Source organism: Alligator mississippiensis, chromosome 7 (assembly GCF_030867095.1).
Source record: "Alligator mississippiensis isolate rAllMis1 chromosome 7, rAllMis1, whole genome shotgun sequence".
Classification (NCBI taxonomy): domain Eukaryota; kingdom Metazoa; phylum Chordata; order Crocodylia; family Alligatoridae; genus Alligator; species Alligator mississippiensis.
The window spans coordinates 20,080,777-20,095,986 of record NC_081830.1 but is presented as its reverse complement, the minus strand read 5'-3'; the positions used below and the strand labels follow the sequence as shown (position 1 = coordinate 20,095,986).

The 15,210-nt window shown below is 43.9% G+C and overlaps 1 long non-coding RNA gene across 1 annotated transcript in view; it reads right to left on the bottom strand.

Moving 5' to 3' along the window:
• Positions 1-438: 438 nt before the first annotated feature.
• LOC132251702 (uncharacterized) overlaps positions 439-15,210 on the bottom strand; it is a 204,289-nt gene continuing 189,517 nt past the window's right edge. Inside the window, exon 3 of the long non-coding RNA XR_009463644.1 lies at positions 439-892. This is a non-coding gene — a long non-coding RNA (uncharacterized LOC132251702). The remainder of the gene's footprint in view (positions 893-15,210) is intronic.

Below are 15,210 nucleotides of genomic sequence, written 5' to 3'. Positions count from 1 at the left end.
GCTGCCTTGGATAATGCATCTTGAAGCAGATTTACTTGTTGTTTGGGATGAAAAAACACCCCCGTGTTTTCATGGACCGTTTGGAAAAAACACACTAGAAGAGTCTCTCTAAAGAATTGCAAAAAAACCCCACAGGTTTTGATTTTACTAACTCCTTTCCACTGCTACCTCAAAAATGTTAGTCCGGCTAGAACAAAAAACAAACAAAACCTTCCTCGCTTTCACTTGATATTTTCTGGCAGTTTATATCCAAGATGAAATGAAAAACGGCAACAAAATCTATTCTTATAGCTACATCTACAATAGCTCTGTCAGTTCAAAGCATTATTTGGGTCACTAGGATTTTTTTTTTCCCCTCTGCCCAGACTAACATGGGTTCTTAACAAGACATGGAAGCATACATTTATATAAAACTTCCAAGAAAGAACTGTCCTTTTAATAAGCTTTAATATCCGAGAATCAGCGGCACCCTGTATGCTTAGGCCACGAATGGCAGTTACATTATCCTTTCTTTTGAAACCGATGAATTGGTTCAGGCTAAGGGTCCCTATTTCACTGCCACCAAAAAGCAAGCAAGAAAGAAAAAAAGAATAAAGAAAGTGACTATCGTCGGAGATTTGTAAAGCTCAATAGAAAATTCAAATAGACAGGAGATCTATTATAGACACCTTGACTCTGATGAGCCTTATAAGTTTTCAAATGCAAAAGAGTTGTTTTTTTTTTTAATTCTCAATACATGCATGCTTCTGCCTGCTATTTTATTGGCTTTAGCCAATTGGTATCTCTCTGCATAAAGGAATACCTTACAGGCTATTTGTTCAGATCTTCAGCTGGGCCACGCTGATTTACATCAGGTCGGTATCTGGTCCTCTTTTCTTCTATCTGATATAAACTGCAGGAAAGTCGAGCACAAGTTTAGATGATTAAGTGGATGTGCCTTATGAGCAGGGATCCTGGTTTTCTCTGATTTAAAAAGATCTCCAACTTTTGGATTAAAAAAAGTAACCTAAATTCAATTTTACCTTTGTTTTTCTTTTCCTTGTGATTAAAATGAATGGAAGTAACCTCAAATCCACTTTCTTTTTTTTTTCTGTGATTAAAATGGAACACCACTAATATATAGATAGATATATAGCAGTGTTTCCTTTTTAATCGTGGAAAAAGGTGGATTTGGGGTTGGGTTTTTTAAATCTGAAAATTGGGGATTTTTTTTTAATCGGCAAAAACCAGGATCCTTGCTTATGAGGAATAAATTATACACCCTGGCATTAGGGAGGTACAAAAGGAAGTGGGTTTAGTGAAGCTGCCAATGCCAATAAAACAGAAAATAATAATTAAAAAAAATTGACAGGAAAATAAGTCAAACATCACTGTGATGATGATCACAAACAGGGATTAGGACAGGGGAATACTCTGAGAAGGAAGGGCAGCAATCTAATCAACTAGAAAAAATAAGTTAATTATTATCATTCTTCAACATAAACATGATCCAAAGCTCATTCAAATAAATTGAAAGAACCCCTTAAATTTCAGTGGGTTTTGTATTAGGACACTTGTATAACAGATGAAACTGATAGATTAGAGGACAATTTTTTAGGGCCATATTCTGCTCTTCGAATGATGTCAGACAACTCCAGGAGTTGGTACGGATTTATGTCAGACTGAATGAAAGCACATTTCACTATTTCTGCTGTTGCATCAGGAAGCGCCTGCACAGCTTACTAGTCCAAAGTGAATGGAAAGGTCCATTAGTGAAACGATACTTAGTAAACCAAAGGTGAACGATACCTTTGAAATGTCCTAGATAGAAAAAGAAAGAACATACAGCCATTAGGTCAATGCTTTCCAGTTCCAACCCTTTTATGAAAAGCCTTCACATACCAGATAATTACCCTGATGCACACAACTCTGCTAACCCAGTTACCCTCCAGTTCTTTTCTTCTTGCAAAGGCAAACCTGAATTTTCAGAGTGCTGCAAAATCCCCATGAAAGCCCTGTAAGTGCCAGAGCATTATCATCACTAGTAAAGAGGGATAACATGGTAGAACCAAAAAATCTTAATCTGGATTAGCTGCTTTATTGAGTAATATCTACTAAATAATTCTTGTTTTCATACCTCTTGCTACCTGTATCTACAACAAGAATAAATAGATATTCTTGGAACTTGAACTATGGTCCTGATTTAGCAGCTTCACTTAATCATGTGAATAATTTCATTGACTTCCCTGGGGCTACAGACATGCTAAATAACTCAGAAGCTGAAGTGCTTTGCAGGACAGGACCTGTTGGATTAATAATTGCTGGGGAATTCCAGAGGGAAGAGAAAGGAAAATAGTCAAGGATGGAAGATGGCTCCTTTTAGCATAGGAATGGGCAATTATTTGGACCTGTTGGCCACATAGGGAATTTTTGGGAGTCAGCACCCCCACTTTCCCAGCAACAGTTCATCAGACGTGATGCAAGTGTGGGACAGTTCAGGAGGGTGATGGGGAGACAGAGAAAAGCGGCCTGGCCCACGATGTGTGGTGGCAGCTGGTGCTGGGCACTGGGCAAAAAGAGGTGCTGGGCCCTGGAGCCCACACTGGGGCTTCCTTGTGGTGTTTCCCCACTGCCGCCACCCCGCATCACCTCTAGGCTAATTTGGACCCATGGGGTAGCAGAGGAGGGGAGGAGCCACAGGACAGCCCCAGTGCAGGCTCTGGGTGGCTGCAGCCAGAAGGGGCCCAGCAGCAGCAAGCATGCCTGCTGCCAGGTCCTGCCAGGCCATCATGGGCAGTGCCGCCTCTCCTCCCCACCAACTGTCTTGTACCTACAGCATATGTCCCTGCAGCTTATGAAAAGCTCCTAGCCCACATGCTAGAAGTAGCACTGGATGGGCACTGGCATCATCTGTGGATGCGGCCAGCAGGTTCCTGCTGGGGACTGGGGCATCTGCCCAGACTGCAGGTGATGCTGCTGCATCAGCACATCAGCTGCTTTCCCACACAGTGGCCCCCGTCCCCAGCAGGAACCTGAAGGCAGCATCCACAGCCGATGCCAGTATGCACCCAGCACTGCTTCCAATGTGCGGGGCAGGAGCTGGTGTAAGCTGTGGATGGGGCTGGGACATGGCCACCCATCTGCCAGGCACAACACAGCCACTGGAGTTGCCAGTTCCTATGACTTTGCAGCCACCAGCCCACATACAATCAGTTGATGGGCTGGATCCAGGTCAAGGGCCATATATTGCCAACCCCTGTTTTAGCAGGTCTTCACCACAGCCCCTTATAAATGATTTTGTTTCCTGACATAAGTGATAGGGGAACATAGTTAATTAAAAAAATCAATATGTTAGCATGCAGGAATATATATTACAGGCTGTATACACATACAGAAAGGAATGCACCATGCTCAAACATGTACCATGTATTTTCATCACCTCGGTGAGCCATAATCTAAACAGTCACCTAGCCTAACTGTTTAGCATAGGAGGCCCAGTGGTTTATGTTAAATGATAATACTACTGAGGGTCAGGTATGTCAATTTAGAGTTGGATTCTATTCCAGCTATAAGGGCTACTGGCAGACATAGGAAAGTAAAACAAAACCAAATAGTTCTTTACTGGAAAAGGAAGTGTGTTAGTTCGAGTGTCCATCTAGATCAGGCACTTCAGTGGGGCTTTTTAACACTTTCATCTGAAGCTGATTCAACTGGCTATTAGTTAAAAGCACCAAAAGGCCTCACTGAAGTGTGCAAACTATAAAAACGTTGGGCAAGCTGAGTCAAACTAATGCTATGCCTCTTCTGAGTATGTGCTGTTTTTGTTCTTGTTTTTTCATGACTATAAGCAGCCTAGGTGTTTAAGTAGACTTACGTACCTAATGAAATCCTATTGCATCCTACTCGAGTCCTGAAAAGCTTTTATACAAAAGATGAGGGATGCTGAGTACTCAAGATCTTGCATAGGGTAGAACAGAATCACACATAGATGCCTCTGTCACTTAGATGTCAACACATAATATAGAAGCTTGCCTCTAGCGTCTTCACTTTTGGTATACAGTGCAAAGCCACTGACCTCTCTGCAAGAACAATCTCATCCTTGTGATATTGGTTACACTGGAGCAAAAGCCTCCTGAGAAGCAAAACTCACTGGAGGAGGAGGAATAGATGAGAAAGCATCCAGAAAGAGAACAAATATTTGCCTTAGACAAACACCATAATTATACAGTCCCTTGTAATGACACAGGTGAGTGATCAAAAAACAAGTGCATGTTTAAACCAGTGTGACAGGAAATCAAGGGTCTCAACTGGAGGACTCAGGTGCCTGTACACTAATGCCAGGAGCATGGGGAACAAGCAGGAGGAGCTAGCCCTCCTACTCTCCAGTGGGCATTACGATCTAGTAGGGATCACGGTGGGACCCCTCACATGACTGAAATGTAGCCATAGAGGGCTACATCGTGCACAAAAGGAACTGAGGAGGGAAGAAAGGTGGAGGTGTAGCTCTCTATGTGAGGGAGCAGTACCTCCTTGGAGGCCAACATCCACTCCAAAGAAGGACGGCTTGAAATCCTCTGGGTCAAACTACTGGGTGTGCGGCATGATGAGAAAGCCCAAACTGTCGGTGCATACTACAGACCACCAAACCAGGGGGAGGAACTCAATCTGGAGTTATTTCAAGGACTGGCATGCACGTGGCTTCTGCAGGATATGGTCATCATGGGCGACTTCAATTACCCAGACATTGCTTGAGAGGAACACTCAGCTAAGTCAGATGGGACACATTGCTTCCTGACCTGTATCGAAGAGCTCTACCTGGCTTGGGAAGTGCACAGGCCAACCAGAGGTAATGCTGTCTTAGATTGGTCTTGGCCAAAAGAGACAATCTGGTGAGCTGTCCCAGCTGCCAGTGGAGGGTTCGGGATTGATTGAGAGTGTGGTCAGGGAGTAGAAAGGTAAGAAAGCTTTACTGACTTAACAAAAACACAACTATGCGTAGCAACAAGACAGACACAGACAATGACAGACAAGAATAATTCACATAGGCAACTTATCAGCAGTCCCCTCTGATGCCTGATGTATGACAAGTTTCTCTTTCCACAAAGCTCAGCGAAGTCGGGTGTCCCCGATCAGCACTGTCCAAGAGGTACCGGGAAGGACCCTGGTATTCAGTCCTTGGGCTCCTTGAGATCCACGGGCCCACTGATCCAGGTCAACAGCTAACTAATCCTTTTTCACAGAGCTGTATCTTCCTTCTGAATGATTTTCAGATGTTTCAGCCAATTTATACCTTTTGAACTGTGCTGATAGCTTATACCCACTCAGATTCTTTTTACTTCAACTGTCCTTAGACTGACCAATAGCAGTACAAGCCTTGTATTCCATTGATAAGGTAAATTTTAACTATGTCACAGGGCCTTACTACTTTAAGGCTTTGCTAAATTTACTAGGCCTTACTTTATACAAAGCCTTACTATATCTTAAACTTTAATTAGGCTCTTAGCAACAACATATAACTTAATATCTAAACAAATGACAGAAAAACACTTGGTCTAACCTTCATAGAGCCTTCAGCAAGCACCTTTATCACACAAACATAATTTTCAGCTGTCACAGTGAGCAACTGGAATATAGAGGGTAGCCTGGGCGACAGCAACCACAATATCATCATGTTCACTGTCTGTCACAACGCAGGCAAATCAGCTAGCAGGTTTGAAGTTATGGACTTCAAAAAAGCAAATTTCAACAGGCTCAGGGCAGTAGTGGGGGAAGCGCTGCGGGACCAGAGACCAAAGGTAAAAGGAGCGCATGAAGAATAGTCATTCCTCAAGGACACGATCCTCAAAGCACAAAAGAAGACCATTCCTGTGCAGAGGAAAGGTAGCAGAAGGGCTGGTAAGACCCCTTGGCTTAAAATCAATGCCCTTTTGAAAAAGAAGAAAGAGTCATACAGACAATGGAGGTTTTGGACAGCCCCCATGGAGGTCTATACAACAACGGCCCACATTTGTAGGGAGAAGATTAGAAAGGCTAATGCAGCTACTGAATTTAAGCTAGCAACAGGAATCAGGAACAATAAGATGTCCTTTAGGTATGTAAGGAACAGGAGGAAAACAAATGGAAGTGTGAGGCCATTGCTTAACAACTTGGGACAGCTGGCTACCGACACTCAAGAGAAAACTGAACTCCTGAATGACTACTTTGCTTTGGTATTTCACCGGACTAAGGGGAAAATCATGCTAGATAAGGTTCAGAATGGGCATGGTGGGAATGACCACCTTCCAACTGTTGACGCTGAATTGGTGCATGATCAGTTAGAAAAGTTAGGCATTTAAAAGTCAGCAGGACCAGATGAACTTCACCCAAGAGTGCTGAAGGTGCTAGCCGAAGTCATTGCGGGACCTCTGGTGAAAATCTTCCAAAACTCATGGCCCTTGGGGGAGGTCTCTGAAGACTGGAAGAGGGCCACTGTTGTGCCCATTTTCAAGAAGGGGAGGAGAGAGAACCTGAGCAACTACACGCCAATTAGCCTACCGTCTATTCCAGGGAAAATCCTGAAAAAAATCAATCAAGAAGCCTAAGTGCAATACGCTCGCAAAAGATAGGATTCTGAATGACAGCCAGCATAGCTTCATTGCGGACAGGTCTTGTTTTACCAATCTCATTTCCTTCAATGACTACATAACTCGCCACCTGGATTAGAGAGAGGAGGTCGACATTGTATACCTAGACTTCCAAAAGGCCTTTGATCTGGTATCCTGTGATGTTCTCATGGGAAAACTGGAGGATTGCAGGCTTAACTGCTTCACAGTTAGGTGGATAGGAAGCTGGCTGCAGGGTAGGACCCAGAGAGTCCTAATGAATGGATCTGTGTTGTTCTGGCGAGAAGTGACCAGTGGCGTCCCTCAGGGGTCCATGCTTGGTCCAGTGTTTTCAACATCTTTATCAATGATTTGGATGTGGGGGTGAATTTCTCACTGGCCAAGTTCGCAGATGACACCAAGTTATGGGGAAGTGTGGTCATGCTTGAAGATAGGCTGCACATACACGTGGACCTAGAGGAGGAGAGGTTGGCAAGTTGGACGGATCAGAACGAGATGAAGTTCAACATTAAGAAGTGTAAAGTGCAATACCTGGGGAGAAACAATTTTCAACATACTTACAGGTCTGGTGGCTCCAATATAGGACCTAGGGATAATAATAGAACTTAGTATGAACATGAACTGTCAGTGCCACAACATTGCATGAACCAATGCATCTCATGGAAAACCAAGGAAGTGATTCTTCCATTTCACTCAGCATTGGTGAGACCACAGCTGGAGTATTGCATCCAGTTCTGGGTGCCACACTTTGACAAGGATGTGGAAAAGCTTGAGAGAGTCCATAGAAGAGCCACCCTAAGATCATAGATTTCATAGACATTAGGGCTGGAAGGGACCTCGCAAGATCATCTGGTCCAGCCCCCTGCCCAAAGGGCAGGATGTCAGCTGGGGTCAGATGATCCCAGCAAGATAAGCATCCAAACACAACTTGAATGTGTCCAGAGTATCCAGAGTAGGTGCTTGCAGCATGTCTGGGGGAGTCTATTCCAGACTCTGGAGACTCAGACAGTAAAGACGTTTTTCCTTATGTCCAGTCTAAAACGGTCTTCCAACAGTTTGTGGCAATTGGACCTTGTCTTCCCTAGGGGAGCCCTGGTGAAGAGACATTCTCCCAGGTCCTGATGCATACCCCTGATGTACTTATAGGCTGCCACTGAGTCCCCCCTGAGCCTATGCTTTTCCAAGCTGAAGAGTCCCGTACCCCTCAGCCTCTCATAAAGCCTGCTTCTCTTGACCTCTGCACATGGCTCTCCTCTGGACTCTTTCAAGCTTCTCCACTTTTAAAGTGTGGAGCCCAGAATTGGATGCAGTACTGCAGCTGCAGCCTCACCAAGGCTGAGTAAAGCGGGAGAATGACATCTTGGTTCTTGTTTGAGATGCGTCGGTAGATGCAAGCCAGAGTTTTGTTTGCTTTGCTGGCTGTGGTATTGCATTGGTGGCTCATGTTCATCTTGTGGTCAGTCACGACCCCCAAGTCTCTTTCAGACGTAGTGCTAGTGAATGAAGCACTGCCAAGCCTATAGGTATGAGGTGGGTTCTTTCTACCGATGTGAAGCACCTTCCATTCCTCTACATTGAAGGTCATCAGGTTTATATCCGCTCACCTTGTAAGCCTGTCCAAGCCAGCCTATCTTCCAATGTAACTGCACTTTCCCACAGTTTGGTGTCATCCACAAACATAGCCAATCTGCTTCTGTGACCCAAATCCAGATCATTAATGAATATATTAAAGAGTACAGGTCTGAGTACTGAACGCTGAGGGTTGCCACTGGTCACCATGCGCCACGTTGACTTGGTTCCATCAACTATCACTCTCTGGGTCTGACAACAGAGCCAGTTCCCCAGCCATCGGATGGTGAGGTTGTCAAGGCTGCAGTTCCCCAATTTTGCCATGAGGGAATCATGGGAAACCAAGTCAAAGGCTTTTTTGAAATCCAAGTAAATGTCATTAGCCCCCCCCCCCCCCCCCCCATCATCCAGATGATGTGGCACCTGGTCATAGAAAGAGATGAGGTTGGTCAGGCATGACCTACCTGTAATGAAGCCGTGCTGGCTGTCTGTCAGGATGGTGCCTTCTGTCAGCCTGTTATTGATGGACTCTTTGATAATTTTCTCTAAGATCTTCACAGGGATTGAGGTCAAACTGATTGGCCTGTAGTTCTGTGGATCTTTCTTCCTTCCTTTCTTGAAGATAGGCACCACATTGGTACTCTTCCAGTCTTTAGGAACCTCTCCCATGTGCCATGAGTTCTCAAATATCTGCACCAATGGCTGAGCTAAGATGTCAGCCAACACTTTTAGCATTCTTGGGTGCATTTAATCAGGGTCCGCTGACTTATGGATGTCCAGCCTCTCAAGCTGTTCCCTCACAAGGTGTTTTCACCAAATGTAGGCATATGGTCACCTGTACCCTTGTAATCCTGTGTCCTATCAGGCAGGGTGATCCCCTTGGGCTGGTGAAAAACCAATGCAAAGTAATCATTGAGGAGATTAGCTTTTCCCTGTGTGTCGGTTGTCAGCCGCCCCATTTGATTCAGCAGAAGTCCAGTGTAGCCCTTATTTTTCTTTTGACTTCCTACATATCTGAAGAAAGACTTTTTATTTCCTTGATTCCTGTAGCCAGCTTGAGCTCAGTTTCAGCCTTGGCTTTTCTGGTCTGCTCCCTACAGGTGCAGGCCACTGATGCATCCTCCTCCTTAGAGGTATTTCCCATCTTCCAACCTTCCTTGTATGACTTGCTTTGCAAGTCTCTGATAAAAAGTGAGGGATTTGGGCCTCTTCAGCCTAAAAAAAGAGAAGGCTGAGAGGGGGCTTGGGTAGCAGCTTACTGCTACATCAGGGAAATACATCAAGGGCTTGGTGAACAACTGTTCACCAGGACACCTTTGGGGAAAACCAGGAGCAATGGTCACAAACTCCTTGAAGGCCGCTTCAGGCTTAACTCTAGGAAAAACTCCTTGATAGTCAGGGTGTCCAGACTGTGCAATAAGCTCCCTCCAGAGGTGGTGCAATCACCTACTCTGGAAATCTTCAAGAGGAGACTGGTCGGTCACCTTGCTGGGGTTACCTGACTCCAGCTGTCTTTCCTGCCTAGGGCAGGGGGGCTGGACCCGATGATCTTGCAAAGTCCCTTCCAGCCCCTTACAATCTTTGAATCTATGAAATGTCCTCAAGCTCTCAGGAAATGGGAAACACAGTTCTACATAAATTTGACAGTACAGAATAAAGTCTATGGACATAACCCTAATTAATTTAGTATATTTGGATTCCTGTCCTCCAGTTTCTGTTGTGTAAACTGTAGCAGCTGCAGTTGTATTGCAATGAGGGTCAAATTGTGCCAGACACAATGTGTATTTTGGTTTGCAAATATTTGAAGCTTCAGCACGGGTAGGTTGACATAGCATTGCAATCAATTAAACAAACAAGCTACAAGGGTACTATTGACTGGGAGCATAATGCTTCAGCAAATCTAGCTGTTGAAGTGCACATGTGAAAAAATAAATCCTCCCCATCGTGGATTCTATCATTATGTTCCTCCTTAACACACAAAATCTTAAGGATGTGGTTTATAGCTGGCAAAACCCATGCTGCAGACCCAGTGATAAAGGAGTAGGATGGAGTGACCGAGAAAAGGCTCAAGCAGCCATAAAATAGTGCAGGGCCAGCTAGAGACTGGATGACACGAAGGCAACCTAATATTCCCCTCTATACACATCTAGGTCAGATGAAGATGGCAAGAAGCCATGACTGGGACCCTACTGTATTAGATTCGACATAAAAAAGAAAAAACAGCATGTCTCCTCTTCTCAAAAAAAGCCTAAAATCAAATCTAAGTTCTCATGTTTGTTTTCAGATGCATGACTCCCCTGCACGCCTGTGCACACAAATGCATGCTCCCCACCATGTGAAGACCCCAGCATGACTGTGGCGATTCCTCTGTGATGCCCCAGTAAACTCTCGTCAGGAAGAGGGAATGGAAAAAGCTTTGTGACTGATGCAAAATGGTAGCCCAGCTTTCCATGTGGCAGGAAGCCTGAATTAGAGAACAAGCATCATACTGTTCTGTCGGAAGTGAATCTGCAGGGCTCTGCTCTCAGGGATTTCAGTGGGAGCTTACTAGGAGAAGAGTGGACTGAAAACCAGATGAGAACCTTAGGATGCAGCCAGTGTTCATACAAGCAATGCCTGGTAGTAAAGCTCACCCTGAAGTTGATCAAACCTGATCCTTGCTCATGACATTTGTCATTCTTCTTTCTGATATTTGTCAGACTGGTGTAGAAGCCTCATGGAGCTAGTGACCTCTTATGAATGGCAGAGGCCGGACTCATTTGACGTGTGCTTAAAACACAGCGGATCAACTTTCTGCTTTCTTCTTTATTGTTTTTGTCACAAACAGAAACAAATTGAGTGGAGGCAGGCTACAGACTGAGCTGTCACTGCTCCAATGTCTGTCTATATTAAACTTGGGGCACTGAGATGATGAGGTGCTGCTACATCTAATATTCCTCAGCTGTTTGGCACTACGGTCCAATGGGCACCTTGGTGGAAAACAGGCACACAGTCCACTGCTTTGCGTTTGAGTTAGATGACAACACTGACCTACTGCATATTTTAAGGCGTGTAGCATTTCCCTTGTTGACAACTGAATATGCTGCTAGTTTGGAAAGCTAACGGGGAAGTCCCCCCCCCTTCTTAAAACTCATTTAGATATTGCAGAGAGGAGGGCAGGAAGCTGATGAGAAAATTTTAAAACGTGCACAAATATTTCAGAAAATGCTGGCATAAGTTGCTACAGTGAGAGAGAGGGATTGGAGAGATTCTCCCAGATCCAAAATAGCAGGAGTTGCAGAAGGTTAGCCTAAGAGGCTTTGCTAGCTGGGTGGAGACAGCTGAGTTGAGCCATTTTGTGTTAATGGGAAGTGTACCAGGGGGTTATTTAGACTGAGAAACACTTGGTTGAAAGTCAGGCAACTAAGAGGGTATCGGCTTGCCTGCCTCGAAAGTGTGCTTAAGTTTTGAAAGTAAAGGGCCACTAGGCACTTGGGATACCTACACCTGTCTGTTGTGACTTGTAGGGAAGAATGCACCTCTCCAGTACTACATCTAGGGGAGAGTTTATTTTCAGAGTTCAAAAGGGTGAAAAAAGCCAAACTCTGTCATTGCCAAAACCACTAGGAGCTTTTGCAATGATTGCAGTTTGTCCAGCTGTTGACCCGAAGAGTGCAAGCATTTCTTTAATCCAGTTTCTCACCTTCATGTTTGTAGTTGCTGCGTGGGGAATCATACAACAGAAAGAAGAGGCTACAATACAGCAAGTCACAAGAGAATCATCTTAGTGCATTAGCTCAGCATTGCTTCTAGAATTCCCTCGCTTTCAGGGGTTGAAGTCCCTTTCTGTAATGTTATTTGATCATGGTAGTACACTGTCCAATTTCTGTAATTGCTGCAGTGGCTGGAAGAATCAGCCTTCCTTTATCTCTAGTCCCTCTGTTCCCAGAGATTATTTGACTGTGGAGTTTCACATTCTCATCATTACTATTATTCTTTTTTTATTTCATAAGAAAACTGCTGAATCCTCACAAGAGAAACCAGATTAGATTCATTAGTGGCAAGTCATGCCCATTTGGACAAATCAGTCCTATTCAGGGAAGCAGGGCAGGGGAAGTCAGCTGGCCCACTGTGTTTCGCTAAGACAGTCACACATGCTACAGTCACATTCACTGTGCAGCTCCCAATTCGCTCTGCAGGGAACCAGTGCCACTGTGAAACAGGCACAATGCAAGGGGTGGTCTTTTAGCTCATCTCCTACGTGTTTCTAATCGGCAGCTCTTGGGCGATGGGTATAACTTTCTCAGTAAAAGGCCAACAAGTAGTTTCATTGGTAGCAAGGTCTCCAGATGAAGCTGTCTTGCTTAGAGAAAAGGAACCGATGGACTAAATTTACACATCCAGTTTATTCAGACTGTTTATGTTTTGTGAAATAAATCCCCTCCCAAAGAAAGGGACTGCAATTCTGTTGTTGCTAGGAGCTTTTATATGCTCGGGGGTTCATGAATAGGCCCAGCTGGCTTATAGAATTAAATACAAACCTAAAGCAAAGACACTATCAACATTTTCCCCCTCAACTATAACAAAAGTTTTGACGTCTTGATGAGTGGGAGGCCCTGTCGTGAAATAAGTTTCTTTTTCAGTGGCCAGGACATAATAAATAAGAAAATTAGTATTTCCCCTTTCACCTGCCAAGTACACTAATAAAAAAACCCCAACATTGATATTTAAATATTCCTATTAATATTATGCTAGGGTGGCTTAATCTGTTACAGCAGTTATCAAAGTATTCAAATGTTAATGTTAAAAACATCTTTTAAAAATAAAAGGTCAAAAGAAGGGGGTTTTCAGAGTCTGTGCAAAGTTTACACTAAGGACTTGTCTATATTGTCATTTTTTCCCTTGCACTGGGATGCTACAAGTTGGAATATGTTACAGTACTGTAATGTAACCTTAATGGGTTTTACACTGGTGTAACTTTGATATACTGTAGCTCTGTGCTATAAACTTTACAGTGGTCCCATACATTTTACTACTAGCTGATGAGAGAGGCTCTTCCAGCTTCATGCAGGATGATCCCCAGCTGCAAACCATTTCAGGTCTTTTCCCTCTAGTGGAACTGCTACATGCAGATCAAAGGTCCTAGAGTGACACTGAGCAGCAGAAATATGCCAAACACAGAGCAAGTATAACCATTGTTCACAGAGGGAGGAAGGAGAGGGCAGGGCAAAATCTCTTTATTGTGCATCTTCTGGTCTCTAGTGGTTAACTGGCATATACAACATGGGGGGCACATCTACACGTGAAATCTGTAGCACCCTCATGCCCCAGCCAACCCGAGTCACTACCTACGCGTGCGGATATTAAATTCTGCCATAGGACAGTATTTGTACCTGGCAGTACTATCCTACAGTGGAGTTAATTAGTTTTCTCCAGTCTAATAGTGCCGCAAGTATAGACAGTGGTGCTTTACTGCAGAGCTAATTAGTCAGCTCTGCAGTAAAGCACACATGTAGATGCCCCCACGGTTAGCTAACCTATAGTTCAATGCCAACCCACCCCTGTGGAACTTAAGTCTCTACTGAGCCATCCTGAGAGCATGCCAAAGAAAAATGGCTCACTCATCTCAGCATCAAAAGAGACTTCAGTTATTCATGACAATAGTTCAGCTTCCTTTGAGTGTTGAGTATTGTGCTCTTCTGATGACCGTAGGAATTTTGTACGTCTATTTGCATGTGTCTTCCACTAAAGCTGGTAACATTTCCCCTTCTGCACGGACATCTATTGATATATCAGGGTTAATGGTGCATTAGCATCACTGGGGAAACAAAGCAGCTTCCATGGTGGCTACTTGTTAAAACAATGTCTAGTGACAGTCAGCTTAAAACAGAGTCCAAAGGCCACTGAAGCCAAGTGAAAGACTCCCATTTATGACACTCATTAACAACAACTGAGTTCTTTGTTGTAATCACCCATTATATCTCCTCTTATACTTTGAGTGAACACTTTGGGGGAAAGGGACACGCTTTTTGCATATGTACACAGTATCTGGCAAATCCTTGTAATACCCAAACAGTGCCTCAAAGCAAGTGGGAGTTCTACTGGGTTTTAGAGCAGCTCTGCAAAATGTGTGCATGCACACACACACCCCATCATTGCCATCATAATCAAATTCAATTACAGGAAATAATGTTTCAGCTGCATTATCTACAAGAATCCCCATTTCAGACTTGTTGATATCTGTAACCCCCCGCCTTTAGCTAAGGCAAGGAGGAGGTAGTAATAACATAAAACATGTATCTTAAGAATAGTTTTCTGATAAGCATCCCAGAGGAACTGTGTCCTAAGGACATATAATATCATCTATAAAATGCTGTTATCATTTGTGATTTCTTTAGCTTTACTGGATTATTTGAAAGCTTCTCTTTAAAAAAAAATCATTAAAGTGGCTTTATCCTCAAGTTACATCAAACAATGTCTTCAGCACTGAATATGTCTCTTGCTTTGCAGACAAGAAAAGGAACAGAAGTGACTGCACCCACTATGAACAGATTAGCTGTGGAGTTGTGCTTTATAGAATTGAAAAATTATAAAGCTAAAAAGCACTGGTCTGAACTCCAGGAACTTGGAGTTCATGACCTGGCTCTTTCACAGACCTCCTGCGTAACTTTGAGCAAGTTACTGAACTGATATGTGCCAACAGCCCACGTATATAAAACTGGGATGGCATTATTTCTTTTATTTGTTCAGATTATCAACTCTTTAGGGAAGCTGCTGTCTACCACTACCTGCAGGTATCACATCTAGCACAGTGGGGCCCCGAAAGCAACTGCAACACAGGGGCTGTGGTAAAAACAACAACAATGATGAAGTTTTGCTATTGCTGTGAATGATAAGTCTATAACTAAGAAACCTAGGGCATTTATACACGTGCTCTGGGAGCGGGGGTCTGGGGGGCAGTTTATTTAGAGCGGTTCTGAGAACCAATCTAATTAAAGTCCCTGGAGCGTCTTGTGTATCAGCATCCCTACACTTAAAAATGGAGCCAGGGTCACTTTAACTAAAGCTTGTTCAACAAGCT